This window comes from Protopterus annectens, chromosome 8.part0 (genome assembly GCF_019279795.1).
Source record: "Protopterus annectens isolate FY-2018-M chromosome 8.part0, PAN1.0, whole genome shotgun sequence".
In the NCBI taxonomy this organism is placed as follows: Eukaryota; Metazoa; Chordata; order Ceratodontiformes; family Protopteridae; genus Protopterus; species Protopterus annectens.
The window spans coordinates 908148304-908166896 of record NC_056741.1 but is presented as its reverse complement, the minus strand read 5'-3'; positions in this window follow the sequence as shown (position 1 = coordinate 908166896).

The window sequence follows — 18593 nt, the reverse complement described above, 5'->3', positions numbered from 1 at the left end:
CTCTTTTTTCCAGCAGCTTTTGTATTTCCAAATCTGTGGCCTCCCTCTGAGCGGGTGGGACATCTGGGAGGCGCCATGTCTAAGGGGGCTTGTTTGTGAAGGGAATAGAATAACCTCTGGATATTATTCAAAGCACCCAGTGATCTGTTGTGATGAACTCCCATTGGGCTAGGTGCATTGAAAAATGCCCCCCGACTGCCTCCAGAGAGGAGTAGTCGGGCAAACCCCTCAGAGTTGCTGTGCGGGTCGATCTGAAAAAGGTTCCCATGACCCAAAGTTCTTCGGCCCCCCTCTGCCTCTGGGCCGGCGTTCACCTTGTCCCTCTCTGCCTCTGGGGGAGAAGGAGCCCTGAGTGTTCCGGGACTGCTGAGTTTTCTGGAACCACAGCTTCTTTTGCCCTGGCTGGTTCCTGGAAAAGGACCTTTGAGGGTTAGAGAAGTGGATCCAGACGGCTGACAGCATTTTCCTGTCTTTCTCGCTCTGGACAAGCATATCACGGACAGTCTTCCCGAACAAGGTCGAACCATCAAAGGGTGCATTAGCGAAGGATGCCTTGAAGGGTTTCAAGAAATTGCAAAGACAGAGTCAGGCGTGACAACTTAAGGCGATGCCAGATCCGCTAGCCCTAGCGGCTCCCTCGGTGGCACGAGAGAGTAAATGCATGGACATATTGGACACAGACTTGAGAGTGGCCATATGAGCCGAGAAGGCCTGTTTATCCTCGGCCGACATGGACTCCAGGGGAGACTCTGCGTACTCTTTCACAAGGTCCCGCTGCAGTCAAATTACATGGACCAAGTAATTCAGCGCCCTTATAGTAAAGGTAGCTGAAGCAAAAGTCTGCTTTCCAAGACGGTCCATCACCCTGGACTCCTTGTCTGGGGGTGGACCAAGGAACTTTCCTGGGCGAGTTCCTTTTTTGTGGCCGCCGCCACCACCATGGCATCAACCGGGGAACCTTTGCTCCAAGAAACTATCTGCCAGGGGGCTCAATATTTTGTTGGGCCTTTTGGGTATTGGCTCCACAGTGTCCGGCTCCTTCCAAGCTCTGGTGGTGATAAGGGTTGGCTGTGGGGGGACAGCCAAGAGGTAGTGGGCCTGTGTTGAACGCCTCCAGGAATACAGACGCATCAGAGGAAGGTTTTTGGGTGGACCACCCCCCCTCTGGCAAAGGATTTCCATAATGTCTCCGGAGGAGACATCTTCAGGGGGTGATTTGGGGGAACCTTCCCCTTCCTCCAAGTCGGTATCCTCAATGAGGGACTCGGGGGAGTCCAAGTGCCTCCTTTTACACTGGCATTTGTGAGGGACCTCCTCGGGTGAAATGGTTTCGTGTTCCTCCAGGGGAATTGGCTGGGGTGCAATAGACACAGGCTATCCCTGGGGGGGACTGGATGATGGAAGACAAGCCCAACTGCAAGGGGGCAGGGATGAACCCCGAGGAAAGAGTGAGGGGTCTTGATCCTTCAGAGAGCCTTCTCCACAACGAATGCCGAAGGAGAACTGGCCTCCCTGAAACTGGTGGTGAGGGTAGTCGCGACCCTGGGATCTGAAGAAGGGATCGGAGATGAAGTTGCTATGGCCAGACCCAAAGGGACGGTATGCCCCGACCACAATGGAGCCGATGACACACTCATCCCTTCGGATCTGATGCCCAACTCTCAGTTCCGAGAGCTTGGGTCCAAAAGCGGATCATACAGACTCAAGGGCATGGCCGGCGTCGAGGCCGAAGGTACCATCGGTGCTGACTCCCTGACTCCAGGGCTCCTCGGATCCACAGACTCCAAGATCCGATGGTGGATCAGAGAAGGAGCTATTGGGGCAAAAAACAGAGCCAAACTCCCTGCACTGGAGGGGGGGAGTCAGCAACACCCCCATCTACAGTTGAGTTTGAAGAAACGTTCGCATCATCCGATCCAGGTATGCTTCAGAGATCCTCCGAGTCGATCTTGAGGACGCCGATGCAAAGATGACCTTGAGGGTGGTCTAGCCTCCTCCAGCTCCAGAGAAAAACGTGGTGAATGGAGCTGAGGAGAGGATGGCCTGGTAACTTTAACAGGAGACAAAATCACCTTAGCAGGAGGGGCCGTTGGATCCAACTCGGCCTGCCGCTTGCGGCCCTTCTCTCGATATTTTTCTTTTTCTGAATGTCTCTCTGTCTCCCTGTGTTTTTCTTTCATTCTCTCTTTCTTGGCCTCTCTTTCTCCCTGTGGCAAGGTGGGAGGGCAATTCCCAGACAGGGGAGGAGGGCCAGAAGGCTGGACAGCCACAGCCATGGCTGAAGAACCTGTGGAAGCAGAAGAGGCAGAAGTTGATTCCGCGGGTAGAAGACCCACCAGAATTAACTTGTTCCTGCAATCCCGCAGGGCTCAGGGGTTGAAGGCCGCACAGATTTTGCGGCTGGATGACAAATGAGGCACCCCCAAGCAAACTATACACAGAGTGTGACCGTTGGCTGGTGACAGCTTGTGGCCACACTCTGTGCACTTAGAAAAAGTCACTTTCTGACTTTCCGACATAGTAAATGGACACACACACACACACACTCTACGGGCAGGAAGGGGGGCCTACACTGACAGAAAGTTAACAACTTTCAAACTACAAAACACAAGTATCTAGCGAGGAAGGAAACCCATAGTGAGATAAACTAATAATTAGTAATAGAAATATCAAAGGGGCACACACGGACCAAAACATTTCAAAAACCCTGACAAACTTGCCTGGAGCTCAAAAATCCCGTGCTGGCAAAGCCGTGGCAAATGAGATCTGAGGATTGGAAGGAGGTTGCAGTGTAGTACGTGTAGGGGGGAGGAGCATGAAGCTCGGATCTTTTGCTTGGTATGCTGCCGGCTCGGATCCGAAACCCACAGGTTGCTGATCAAATTAAGTTAACTACTGCAGATTGTATATTAATTCACATTCAATTAAATCAAAGTCTCATATTAATACAGTAATACTAATATTTTAAAAACATCCCTGATTTTTTCTGGATTTGTCCCAGATTTGTTTAGAGCGGTGTCTACCACCTGTTTCTGCAGTGTGTCTTGACTCAGAGCTGCAGTGTATTTTACAGAGCTGGTCTAGAAACAATGTCATAGTTAGAGGAATGCAGCCATATTAGTTGGGCCAAACTAACGTGCAGCCTAACAGACAGATAATCATCCATACCTACACACAAACTGCAATGGATACCTTCAGGGATAATCTACCTATCAGATTCTATATGCTTCTTGATGTAGTTATCACCAGCATTCATCACTGCCACCTTGGTTCAGCTATCCTACCCAATTAAATAAGTGAACATACACATTCAGCTATCCTACCCAATTAAATAAGTGAACACGCTCACAATACTTGCATACTGATTACTCCAATTTCAAAGGACTGCCTCAGTTCTAGTTATTGACTGGTTCCATCCCTGAAAGCAGGGAAACTACACAAATGATACTAGATAAAGACTGGAGTACTCTCCACAGACACTTTTCCAATTGCTTGTCATTTAACCAGGATTACACATCTTTTCCTATGGTCTTAGACAGTTAAAAGGAAGCAAATGTCATTAGGTCAACACCACCAATAAAAGCATCACAGAAGAGAGACAAATCTGCCCTTGTAGAGTTGAAAAATGAACTGCAAGACGTACACTACTTAAAAGGCAGATTAGGATAATGACAAAATGCTTAAAACAGAAATGGGCAGAAGATACTGTGTGCAAGCCTAAATATTAACGTTATTAATCACAGCTCTCAACAAATCAGGGACAAATCTCAATAGAATCAGACAAATCCAGAAATAAACAGGGACACAAAATATTAGCATAATTAACAAGTGGCATTGATAGAATAAGACAAATATGAATTAGTATACTTTTTCTGAAGTAAAAAAAAGTCTAGAAACTCTAATTATTGTCATTATTTATTGCGTGTAATGTACCACCTTTGCTCCAAAATACACCAGTTTTAGGCAGGGATTAAGAGGGACAGAGTGAAAGTTTGAGTGAAAAAAAATCAGGGATATTTGAAAAGTATGCCATTAGTGACTTTACAGCTAATATCACACAGCCCAACAGGTGCCATATGATGAAACTAGACAATAAGCTTGCTAACCAAATCAAAAATTACATTTTATCTGCTAGCATTATTTTAAACCAGACTGAAACAGCCTATGATGTCTAATTACAGACCATCTATATTTTCACACTGATTTTTTTTTTGTTTGACAGGGGTTTCATAAAACAATTATAGAACTACTTGTCAATATTTAGACCTATCCCTTTCCAATCAGCTATTACCTCTACCCAACTTTAACTCATTCCCTCCTACTTAAATGTACCAACTTCATGGTTGCACAAATGCAAAGAAATGGCACAATAAAACTGCACTAAACCCAATCCAGCTTCCACTTCTGATCACATAAAGAGCAAAATCACAACACTGAAATCATTTCAACAAGTCTCAAGCTACTCTGAACACAAAGTGAAATATTATTAAAGCCAATGTTGAGTTAATTTAATAAAATTGAATTGGTGATTTTTTTTTATTTGAAGTTGTTCAGTCACAGCAAACCCAACAGTGCTTTTGTATGACAGTAACACAGGAACTCATAAAAAGTGAAAAAGGCTTTAATGGTGAAAGAAATGGAGATTGAAGTTAATCATGAGACTAAGGCCTGACTGAAAAATGGCAATGATGGCCAGAAGGGAATGGCAACACTCAGTAAGATGCGGGAACTACACTAGAAAGGATTTCACACGACTTAAAGTCATTTATTTAGGATGCTTGTTGGATATGTCAGATGAATGGAAGTATGCAAAGGTGTCAATTGCAATAAAAAACAAAATGTAAATTGCATAAAGGCGATAACTCTAGTGAAATAAACTTTAGGGCAATGTTTTACAACAGTACCCCCCCAGTCGTTTTGTGCAAGAATGGGTGTGGCCAAAGTGATTGAAATGCCTAGTTGCTGTGATGTACTATACAAATGACAAGATTGACATGCTGTGCAGATTTGTTGGTGATATCAAGAATATTCATTGTACAATCATTGTTTACCCTTTTGCTCAAAGTAGTGTGATCGCAGACTATATTTAAGTAGCGGGGGCTGCAGGGCAGCTTCCCCCCTAAAGCCCTCCCTGCAAAAAGTGAGGGGAAAAGTAATATGTTATCATAAATAAGACCATTATAAGGCCATCTGCTTGATCTTGGGCAGTGTTTGGGCAGACCTTGCTACTGTGCATGGGGGGGGGGGGTACTGTTGTAAAACAATGACAACTTTAGATCTATTGCCTTACTGTCCCCTCTGTCTAAAGCATTGGAAAAATGCATTCACAAACAACTTTTACACTACTTGCTTCATGAAAAAAAAATGACCTGACCCAACATAGCTTCTGACCAGCACATAATACAACTGCCTTTATATTCTTCTTAGACACCATCACTAAGGTCAGGGATAAGACTAAAAATAAATAGTCTCCTCCCCCTTTCTAGACCTCTTCAAACCTTTCAATACTGTCACCCACCCCAAACTGCTATAAAAATGACTGCCCTAGGTCTATCCGCTTTAATCTTAATTAGTTTTACTAGCTAGCTGTCTACCAGTCTGTTAAACTGATCGCTGCTTTCTCTCCTTTCCTTACACTAGGATCCCATAACACAACATCCTTGGCGCCATTCATTTTAATATTTAACAATCTTTCCAACATGCTTCTCTAATACAATACACAGGCAATGTCACTCTGATTTGCTCAGCAGTCTGACTCAGTGACCATTACACAAGATGCATTCAACTCCGTTGAGATTTGGTTAACTGACAAGCAACTACTCCTCAAAAAAAAAAATGTCATTCCTAAGTGACTGAAGTTTAACAAACATCTTGAAAATTCCAACACACCAAAACTTGAAATGCTTTACAAATCAAAGAAATTTCACCAACTCCTCCTACACTACACTTGGTGGCTCATGTCTCCTTCCTTCCTTCTTTCCTTACTCTGTGCTTCTCCCACTCTTAATGAATCGAACATCAAAACTAGAACTAGGCTACAGTAAAGTGGCTAGGTCTGCAGCAAATCAGCCAAACAATTCCCATCACTGCACTGCACTCAAATCTGTAAACTATCTCAGGTTACTGCTCTCTCTCATATATACCCAGTTCTTCAGGTATACAATGATATACAACTCTTTAGCATGTTCTGCTGTCTGCTATGCTGTTAATCACTACTTGACTTGCTACCCCTTCACTCCGCAGAAAAACTCCCTAACTTTATAAACCCAAAAAGTCCATTGGGCACTTTTTAAACTGAGTAGCCATAGCTTGGAACAATATACTGAACATTAAAAAAGTTAATGCTAGATATGGTTCTAAACACTCACTAAACACACTCACCCAATCCTTGCTTCATACTTGCATCATCCCAGGTTAAAATATCATCATTTTTCTTCTGGACGCCCTCTCTTCTCTTTCCCTGTACTCAATTTCTTCTCCTCCCACCTTCCTATCACTCTTCCCACCTTCCATACGGTCCACTCTGCCCTCCATCTCTTTTTAATAATGACTCATCTGCAAAGCCCAATCTCAGCTCTCTTTTGCAAACAAGCAAGCTCTCAAACTGTAAAAGTTCTAAAAACAAAAATGTTAACCAACTAGTTACAGAAAACTAAATACTTGAAACAGTACAATATTTACATTTACTTCTGCCACCTCATTTGTATTATGTAAATATTGCACTGTTGCTTTCTGTCAAACCTGTATTACTGTAGATGTATTAACTGTCCTGTCACTGAATCTTTTCTCCTTAGGCCTCTACTGAAAATGGGTTCTATGCCCAATTGGACTATTCCAAAAACAAATATCAAACATGACACCATGTTGAGGAGTAAAAAGAGAGCAAGACACAGGGCATTAGAGTCAAGATATGTGAGCAGTTAATCTGCATTAAACAGCAGCTGGTATCATTAGAAGATAAAGCAAGACAAAAAAACAATATGAAGCTGAGGATAGTGCTTGAATGTGAAAATGTAATGTTCTAGATGCTGTTAAAAATGGCACTCTAGACTAGATTTACAAAGAACTTGCTGGGAATCAGAAGAGCTTAATAGCTGCCATTGTCTATAGCCTAGCAAAAAATGTAGTAAGCTGAGAACTGTAGTACAATTTGTAACAGTGCACAAAGAAAAAATGTTTATGGCAACCAGGAAAGCAAGGGAGGGGGCATGGCTAGCCTGCACAGTGATAGCAGTTTGTTCTAATACAGTATCCCCATTGGCAAGCTGGCAGTGTTTACATTACAATTTAATGGTCTGTTTCTTTAAGAGCTTGCAATATAGATGACTCGAGCAAGAATCCCCACCCCTTCAATAATTTAAAGCAGCGGGGGGCGTGGCCAAGGATGAACACAGGATAGCAACAGATTTCTTCAGCTCCACCAATTTCATTACACTGACAGGAATTAATTACTTAAAAAATTAATTTTTGAAGTAATTTTCTTTCTAAATATGTTTGTTTTATATAGTTCTTGAACTATATCTAAAAAAGAAAGGAAATCTTAACAATATTCATGTCAGAAATCACTTTGGAAATTTTCCTGTCAGTTTATCAGTCTGAAATGAGTTCCAGTAAGACAAATTCTCAAGACTCCAGCATCAAGAAAGAACTTCAGTCTCTGATAATTATAATCCAGCAACTTACTGCTAAGATGGATAAAATGGATACTAAAATAAACACCTTCATAGAAAAAACTACAAAACAAATAGACTTGTTACATATAGACCTACAACAACAGAAGATCCAGATGACAGGCATAGAAGAAGCTGTGAATGACATGGAAAATAGAATCCAAGAAGAGAAAATCAACATTGAGTTTCTGCAGAAACAAAATACACATTTACAAACAAAGCTGGATGACCTGGAAAATAGATCTAGGCGCAATAACATTAGGATTTTTGGACTGCCAGAAAATATTGAAGGTAACAATATTACTTCTTTTTTAACAACATGGCTCCCTAAAACTTTAGACTTACCAGAAGCATTCTCTTTTGGTATCGAAAGAGCACATAGATCTATAGCTAATACTAACTCTAACAAAAAATATCCTAGATCAGTTATAGTTAGATTTCTATAATCTTTTGATAAAGAGATGGTTCTTAAATCCGCTTGGGCTAAAGCTCCTGTTAAAATTAATGAGACAACTGTGCGTTTTGACAATGACTATTCTTCCATGGTAATAGCTAAAAGAAAAGTTTTTCTGCCACTAATAAGGGAGCTTAAAAAAGCACAGTTTAAAACATACCTTCTGTTTTCTGCCAAGCCTAAAATCTTCCTTCCTGATGGTCCTAAAATTTTCGATGACTTAGACTCTGCTTTACTGTTTATCAAAAAAAATAAGATTTTGGATAAAATAGAGGAAATGGAATGGGCTAGTCCTTCATTAAAGAGACTGGCAACTGAAACTTCGTGGAAGACTTCAGAGAAGAAGAAGAGACTAAAAAACAAATGATTTGTTCTATGTTTTTTTGTCTCTCATTTTATTTCATTATTAATCTTTTTAAATATAGTTCCTGCATTTCCAGAAAGCCACAAATATTTTGAAAAAGATTTAATCAAAGTTATTCTCTGTGTGCAAAGAAATGTTTTGTTTCATAACCAGTCAAAATATCTGAAGATTTAATGGCAAGCTATGATTCAATTTGTTTCTCTTTCTGAAAAAGAGAAGTAAGGTCAGTAATTTGATGCATTTTTTTTCTTTATCTTTTTTTTTTTCTCCTTTTCTTCTTTTCTTTGTTTAAACAATGACATTCTATTTAGATTATGTAGTGGGTAAAGGGTGGGGGAGGGCAGGGAGAGAAGAGTAATGAAAATATGATTAATAGAATAAGAACATATTTATTCCTTGTAAAAAGTTTATATGTTCTTCAAATGCTATTCCTAATTATACTTTCTTGATTATACTGCTTATGCTTGTTTGTAAATAATCTGTCATGCTTTAACTAATAATAATTAGAACTAAATAATAGTAAATAATATGTTTTATTTTTAACTCTATTAATATAGACAGTAAGTAATATTCCATTGTATATACTTCTTATAGCTTTCTCTTACATTTTTTTTTATTTCTGCCTTACACCCTTTTATTTTCTACTCTCTTTTCTTTTCTTTATTAATATATAGAAATGCTTTTGATCATATAGACACAGTAAATAATAAGATTTGCATAAAAATTGAGTTGGGACAAAAATATTGAGTTTTATTACTTATTAATAATTTTGGGCTTAATTTCACTTACATAGAGGCTGTAATAACCTGTAAAATACATTGTGAAGGTTTTGTCATGTTTAGATGCATTTACACTGCTAAATGAATGTTTGTCACTAGTTTTTAATAAGTGTCCCGCCAAAATGTTAAGGGAGACAATATGGGATGTGGGCTGTCTCATGCACAGTGTCCATGAACTACTTCAAAAGCTTCAACTCTCAGAATTCTCACAGAGAAGCTGAAAGCAGTTAGTCTAACCTTTGACCTAGATATCACACTGACACATCACAGATTCAGGAAGAATACTCTACCAGGAAATAGAAATGATGCAAATGCGACTATGTGAAGGAAAATGAACTCTTTAACATCTAAATGTGAGTTATTTTATATAATTACTTAAATATCTATGTTATAATTCATAAAATATGTCAGTTATAATGAGTTTAAATGATGCAGTTTCTTGTAGTAAGTAAATGTCGTATTTTAGAAGGCATACAAAATGAAACATTTATTCAAGTGTTTTTGAAAATCTACTTAACAGCAGCATAATAATCTGTGTTAAAAACTTATGTTCCAAACATATACATTACTATAACTCATTTAATTCATCTGATTGACAAGCATAAATAATTTTATAACTCTATTCTGGAAGAAATTGTCATGTGATACATTTTAAAGCAGTAGTATAGCATGGTTGTAAAATCTGGTTACTAAAATGTGTTTGCTGTGCATTATTTTGTATAAAGCAGACAGATTTATTGTAGGGACAGCAAGTAGGATAGTGCTCAGCAAGGACACAACTCAGTGAGATCAGATATATATATATATATATATATATGTGTGTGTGTGTGTATGTATATGCATGTATAAATATATATATATATGTATATGTGTGTGTGTGTGTATGTATATATATGTGTATATATATGTGTGTGTGTATGTATATATATATGTATATATATATGTGTGTGTGTGTGTGTGTATATATATATATATATATATATACATATATATGTGTGTGTATATATATATATATATGTATATATGTGTGTGTGTGTGTGTGATGGCTTCTTTTTTTTTTTTTTACAATAATGCAAGTGTTTCTGAGAATCTGCATAACTATGCAGTATGATTTATAACAATTTCTATGAATACAATATTTTATTCTATTGACAATAATGAGTTTGAGTAAATGCTCATATACAAGCAATTCAAGGTTTTTTTTGGAAGCTAATTGCATTTACATGACAGAAAATAGATGCATCTTAATATATGTAATGTCTGAATCATATTAGCCAAAGTTTTTGATTTAAATGAATGTTAGAACTTATTTTCTCTCCTCTTGATTTCTAACATCAAGATTATTTGAATGCTATTTGAATACAAGTGTTTTATATTACATAGATGTATATAGTAGTATGAACAGTTTTTAAAAAAAAAAAAGTTTATTTTAGTTTATATGATGCTGTTTTACCAAATGTGTAGTCTTGTCTTGCTAGATAATTGAATTGAAAACTGTTAACCTCAGTTAAATATAACTAGTATTAAATTGATAAGGTGGTAGCTGAGGTACTGCTGCTTAGGGTAGGGGGTTAACTTGAGTGGTAAATACTACTCTAAGTTGGAGTTTATAACTCAGGCTGGATGCAAGGTTTAATCCTTACATTATTTTCACTTGTTCATTGTTATTTGTATATAGTTTTGACATCCATAATATATTTTGTACACTCATTGTCACTACAAACAAAATTGAATCCTATACAAAATCCCATAAGAGATTCAATAAATACAGCTATATTTAAAGGTACACCTAAAGGAGGAGATGTAACATTACTTATCTTGTTATTTGTTATTTTGATCATAAGATTCTTAAGTTTTAAAAATGCCAAATGACATCTTTAAAAGGAATTTCTTTAAACATTAATGGATTGAATAATCCATGTAAAAGGGCAAGCCTAATAAGATACATTAATTTACATAAGGCCAACTTAGTCTTCCTGCAAGAAACCCATCTCTTGAAAAAAGATATTGATAAACTAGCCACAAACAAATATACAGTATTGGTTAGTTCAGAGCACACTCAGAAAAAAGAGGAGTGGCTATTTTATGGAATAAAAGTATGCCCATTCCTAAAACCATTAAGTCTTATCAGGATGACAAAGGAATGTTTTGTATGGTTACAATACAAATTAATGGGAAGACTTACACTTTAATTAATGTATATTGGATACCTGGAATTGGTATTAATACAGTGAAACATCATCTTGATAAGATCATATCATTCTCTATAGGAGATATTATTTTAGCTGGTGACTTTAATTGTATACTACATGAAAGTGATACTACCACTATAGGGAAAATAAGAATTACATCTAATGCAAAACATTTAAATGATTTTGCTAATTCTTATCATTTGAATGATATTAATAATCAGATAGATTCAAAATCATTACCATACACCTTTTTTCTAACAGATACAAAACTTATTCAAAAATAGATAGGGTCTTTATTTCTAACCAGATGGTAACAGATTTAATTAATTCCAAAATCATTTAATGTCCTATTTCTGATCATAATTCAATTGTTTTTGAATTCATGATAAAAAATACTCATAATGTTCAGATCAAAAGGATACCAGCATACTTAACTCAACTAAAGACTATAAAGAATATATACTTTCAGAAGTAAAACATTTTTTAGACATAAATAATACTCCTGAAGTCTCCATTGTTTATGTTTGGGATGCCTTAAAATCATATCTATATGGACAAAGTATCAGATGGTATAATAATAAAAGGAAATCTTGGGATAAGGAATTGTTAGATATTCAAAGTAAATTAGACTCTTATAAACATAATAATAAAGAAAATATTATGGACAAGAAAGTTATTGAAGAAATAAACAAACTAAATGAGAAATACAAAGAAATTTTAACTCATAAAGTTAAAATAACTTTAGAGAAATACAAGTTTTGTCTTATTCAATAAGCCCCAAATACTTACATAGACTTAAAAATAAAACAAAAGGTTGAATAAACAAAACCATATCAAATAAATCTTTTCTCTAAGGAAAAAGAAGAATGCTTCTAGTATACCAGAAATACTAGATGAATTTAGAAATTACTTTCACAAAATTAACCATAATAACATTAACATGGAACCTAAAGATAAAATAAAGGAGTTTATAACCACAAACATGAATAAAAGCTTAATAAACAACAGATTAAACTATTGGACAAGAGTATTTCATATACAGAAGTTATTACACAAATAAATAAGATTAAATCAAACAAAGCACCGGGTAATGATGGTATTATACCAGAGATATATAAAATCCTTTCTAAAAGTACATATTCATTAATACATAAGGTTTTTATTTTGGCCCAAACTGAGTTAATAACCCCCATCTTGGCAATATACATTTATTTCGCCAATTTTAAAACCTAATAAAGATCCAACTAGATGTTCTTCATATCGCCCATCTCATTACTTAATGTTGATTATAAAATGTTTATGAGTATTTTTGCTGATAGATTGAAGACAATCATTCGGCATTATAGATCTAGATCAGACAGGCTTCATTGTAAATAGAAATACTTTTGATAATATAAGAAGAACTTTAACATTAATTGATTTTGCAAATAGGAAAAAGAAAGATTTAACACTTATTAGTCTTGATATAAGTTCAGCATTTGATTCAGTAAGTTGGGACTATCTGTTTACCTTACTGAAGTGCACAAACTTCTCAGATGCATTTGTAAATCTAATTGAGCATTGATACAAAGGAACGTTGGCTTATATTAAGGTAGGAACATATGTTTCACAAAAAATACCCATTCTTAAAGGTACAAAACAAGGATGTCCACTTTCTCCACTATTATTCACTTTAGTAATGGAGCCTTGGGCTAATTTGATCAGAAACAGTACTGACATAGAGGGTTTTGAAATAGATGAAAATACAACATCCAAAATTCAACTTTTTGCAGATGATGTTCTAATTACATCAGCAGGATCTAATTCTTCTATGCAGTCTCTATTTGATAAAATGATGAATTTTAAAAGTATTTCTGGTTTAATATTCAATGAAGAAAAAACTAAAATACTTCCTATACATACACGAAAAATATTCTCATTAGTGATTTTACTAAATATGTACCCAATTCAGGTCAGATAACTTATTTAGGTATAATACTATCTAAAGATATTAAATCTATTATATATAATAATTATAATACCTGTTTTCTTAATATACAAAATCTTTTTAATACCTGGAATAATATGTTTTTTTTACTATGGAGGAGAGACTTACAATTATTAAAATGATAATATTCCCCAAGATTTTATACTTAATACAATCAATAATACTTCCACCTACAAAAATAATTATCAAGAAACTGAATACACTAATGTTAAATTTCCTATGGGCACCTAATAGACCTAGGATTGCATTAAAGAAACATACTAATAGCTGGTCTCAAGGGGGTATTTCTTTTCCAGACTTTAATTTATATACTATCTCTTCTATTGTAAAAGTTATTACTTTATTAATAGATCAGTCATATGTCAGAAAATGGAAATATTATTGGGAGCTAATTAGTATGCACTTCATGAAAATCTCCTTAACACATAAAAATATGATTGTAAATAACTCCATGTTATGGTTACTAAAGGAATTTTGTACTTCACCTATTACACCTAAACATATGGTTTGTTACCCATTAAATATTATTATTAGCTATCGTAACTTTATATTCATGCACCCTAAGTATAGGGAATGGAATTTTATTGTATTCCCTATAATGTATACTCAGGGTATGCTTTTGTCATCTACTTCTGAAGGAACTCATTTAGCTATAGATAATGATCTAAAGTACTGGTATCAGTTGATATCTGATAATAAAGTTAAAAATCTAGATTTCTTAAAACAAGAATTTGATCTAAGAGAAACTTGCTGGTTAGAGGTTCAGACCTTTAGACAACATCTCATTAATAAAATAGATCTAATGTCTATAACAGTTAAAGAATCTATTCCAACACTGATTGATTACTTGATATTAAATTTACAACATAAAGTTTCTGATAAAGGTAAACTTTCATACATACATAAAATTATCAGACAAGAAACTTTACAGTGTAGATTCATACTGGAATTATTTCACTTCTATTAATGGGGACCCACCAAATCAACAAGATAAACAATATATATTGGAATCTGCTTATAGAACTACGTCTTCCATTGTCTGGAGACTTTATACATGGAAATTTTTACATAGATCTTTTTATACACCTTTGATGATGAATAAAATAAATAATAAAGATAATTTATGTAAGAGATGTAATGTAGAAATTAATGCTGACTGGGCTCATATGTTTTATGACTGTATAAAATTGAAAGAATACTGGAAGTCAATTAATGAATTTTGCAGGCTCTTTTACAGATAATTTCATTATTTCTAAATCTCTTATATTATTCAACACACCTGTACCTCAAAGTGTTAAAAGGTTAAGCTTCCCTTGTTATGGTCTATTCTAGCAGTGGCTAGGAAAATAATAACTAGAAATTGGATTTCAGATACACCTCCTTCATTCAATGAATTTAAAAATATTATGAATATAGTGTGCCATATGGAAATAAACACAATTAGGACAAGAACAACTAGAAAAACATCTTATTATATTGTATGGGATAATTTACAAAATTTGTTAAAAAAATTCTAATTTCAATAGCACGGTATTTTAGTTTAATTAATTGATCTGATTGTAGTGGATGTCTTTGTAAATACTTTAGTTGTTTTGTTGAATATTATAATAATACCTATTTTTAATTACTTGTATAAAATTGTTATGATATTTCTCTTATATGTTAAAACAATAAACCTGTTTTGAAAAAAAAAAAATTTAAAGCAGCCACTTCAGAGTAAAAGCATGTAATTATGTTTGAGTGGCTCTCCCTCTTGGCAAAAGACATGTGGTCCCTTTTGCTGCAAGACAGCAGTCACACAAGTATGTTAAAGATATTCTAGATTAGCTTCTAGTTTTAGATGAAGAGGCTGGACAATTTAACAATGAGCTGGCCACCATGAAAGCCCAGACTGCTTTTTGCAGAGTAAAGTGAGCAACCTAGACAATCGTCCATGGCTCTGTAATACTTGGGTACATAGGATCCCTGAGGAAATATCTGAAGTGGAGTCATGGGATCACATGCTTCAATTAAAGGATGGTATCTCTCCTCTTTAGCATCTATGTTTTGAGATCACTAGGATCCATTGAATGGGTAAGAAACTGCCCAACAAACCTCCTCCTTGTCATGTTTTGATGGCCATGGAGTCTTACTTAACTAAAGAATGGCTAGTTTTTGACAGTAGGAAGACACAGGGAATTGACTGGTGAGGCCATACTACTAAATTAACAGGCTATTCCTAGTCTTTGAACAATAAGTGCAAAGAAGCTGAATACCTTCACAGGCAATTCTTTTTACAGAGCTTCCCACCAAAGGTACCACTGCCTATGGCAGTAACAATCTGGCACAGGATTTTACATTTTCACTCCCTCTGATTCTTGGCAGTTTGACAGTAGAGCCAGCCATGCAATAGAATTGGACAGGTCTACAGCACATGATTTCTGTTAAAGAAATGGAGTGGAAAGCTTCCAAGATCAACTGCTTGGATAGTGAAATGATAGCACAGAAAAGGGAATAATGCAAGAGTTGAAAATAATAGGGAGGTTGCATCTTCCTGGAAAAAAAAACATACTGCCATGTTGGAATCCTGTTTTGTCACCTCTGGTCCTAAGAATAAGTACTCATCTCCAGGGAAAGCTAGAGACAAGTTGTCAGTCTCCAGCAAAAAGGACAAGAACCAATGACAAACACACACATGAAAGGTTAGCAATAGGCAGTTTTCAGGGGTCCCCTACTCTGGCCTGACTTCTGCCACATCATCCAACCCTAGCAGACTTACCATTTGAAAGAAAAATGCATACCAACAGATAACCTCACGCAGAAACAACATTTTCTACATTGGCTCCTACAAGGGCAAAGGTTTCAGGAAACAAGAAAACAATTTATCTTTAAGCCTGCAATATGCAAACAAAACAAAAGAAAAATGAAAATATCTGAAAAAAAATTCTCATTAAGCCTTCCCCTTAGACAAAGTTATGAGCCACTAGTGTATAGACTTTTACAAATGATGACAGAAAGTAAATCACACTGAACAATTTTGTATTTTAGCATCGATGGATTCTGTGTACACTCAATTCAGAGAAATAAGCTGTGCAAGCATTTCTCTCTCGTATCTAATCACGAACATAAAGAAATACAAGATGTCTACAGCCATAGCCACATTTTTTAATGGTTAAGCAGATATATCATACCTCTTAGCATCCTCATCTGACAGAGCAGTTGTGTGTTAAAAGTACAACTATCCTTAATGCAGGCAAAATAATTTTGCTTTGGATCCACAGAAAGAAAACGAAGCCTGCCTTTTTTTTTTTTGCTGACTTTAGATCCCAGCTTCCCCTACATTCTTTTTGTGAAGCTACTGCTGACTTCAGATCTCCAGCTTCCCCTACATCTCCTTATGGGACCACAAAGAATACATGCGAGAAAACCAAATACATTAGTCCATGAAAAGATGACAAAAGTAGCATTGATCACTGAAATTGCCAAACCCAGTGACTACAGTGCCTTATGTACACAGGCATACACAATCACAAAATACCAGGGCTTAAAAGGCAGAAATGAGGACAATGTGGAAGAAGGGTACCCAGACATTTCCAATAATAGGAGGAGCAATGGGTCTTATAAAAAAGAAATTACAATTGTACTTAGATGCGTTACTGATGCATGTTAACTCCATATAAATTGCAGGAGTCGTCAATACTGGGCACATTGCAGATGCTGTGAAGGGCACTTCTGGCTAACATTAAAGACTGAAACAATACTAATTTCACAAACTTTAATCATACTTTGACTTAAGAATGGGGTCCATACCAGTCGTATTAGAAACCCAAAAGACTTGGAGAAATTTAAAAAAAGCCACATTCCAGGGGTATCACATCTGGGATGTGTCCCTTGTTTGGGTGGGTCCTGTTCATCTGAAAAGAAAGACTCATCAGCACCTGGGTTATGAACACCCCAATGACGGGCAGGAGAGCAGCACAAAAACTTGTATCTTCATATTTGTGGGCAAAGTACAATAGTGTAACTTACCACACTGACAGATGTTCAAACACTGCTGCAATCATCCTTACTTCTGAGACTTTCACCATAAAAGCTCCATCCATCAGTCTAGCCGACCAAAGCTCAGGGACCCTTCATTCAAGCAGTGTACATCTGACCTAGACACATACTAGCATACTGTTTTAAGAGTGTGTATGCCCACATCATCTTCAGACTTCTCTTACCCCTGAAGTGGAGTCTAGACAATATGCCAACATCCTAAAGAAGAAAGAAACCCTTGCATATAAATTTAAAACAAGGTGAGCATATGAAGTGTAAGGGGAGAAAGACATTAGAAAATACCCCACCCTGGCCAAAAGGTAAAACTTGAGAAGATACTCCAAGAGGAGCTGAAAGGAGGGTATTGGCACTGCAACCTGACCTATATCATTACAGTAAGTTACCAACACAATTATATGTTCTTCATTAAATCACCACTGCAGTATTCATTATTTGTAGGAAGACTTCCAAAATTTAGTTAGATATGGTAGAGAAAGGTAGTAACAGCCTCCAAATGTAAAATGCCATTAGAGTCTTTGTAAATCCAGTCGCTGCTCTAGACTGAACATACAGTTTATAATGCCTTGGTGAAAATATACACAGAGGACCGAATTATAGCTTCCATAACAGTTTTATCATCCACATCTTGCACAAATTATCATAAAGCAGGAAGCTCTGCTAACACAGGCTTTAAGGAATTCTGGTACCTTTTTCCCCAAAGTTAGAATAGCAGAGTTGAATTACATTGCAAATCAATTTAAAGACATTGGTAAGCCCATTTCTTACCTGCAAAGGATAACAACGGGTTAGACTTACTTGAGTCTTTTGTCTTTTCTAAGAAAAATCTGAGCAGTCTAGAAATATTTAATGAATAAATAATTCTTTCTGCCTTCCTCTGAATGCAATGAAAAAAGGCAGGAAGCTGGACATACTGATCAACTTAAAACATGAGATGGATTGGTACCAAGATGTGCTCAGTCTTTATTAAGAACTAAAACACAAGGAATATATACAAGGGGCTAGTAATTCAGACACTCTTCTAGCCTAAAGAAAAAAAAATTACCAGGTCAGAAATTTCAAAGCATTAGAAGCTTATTAAAAAGAAGCTTTTCTAATGCAGAATTCAACGC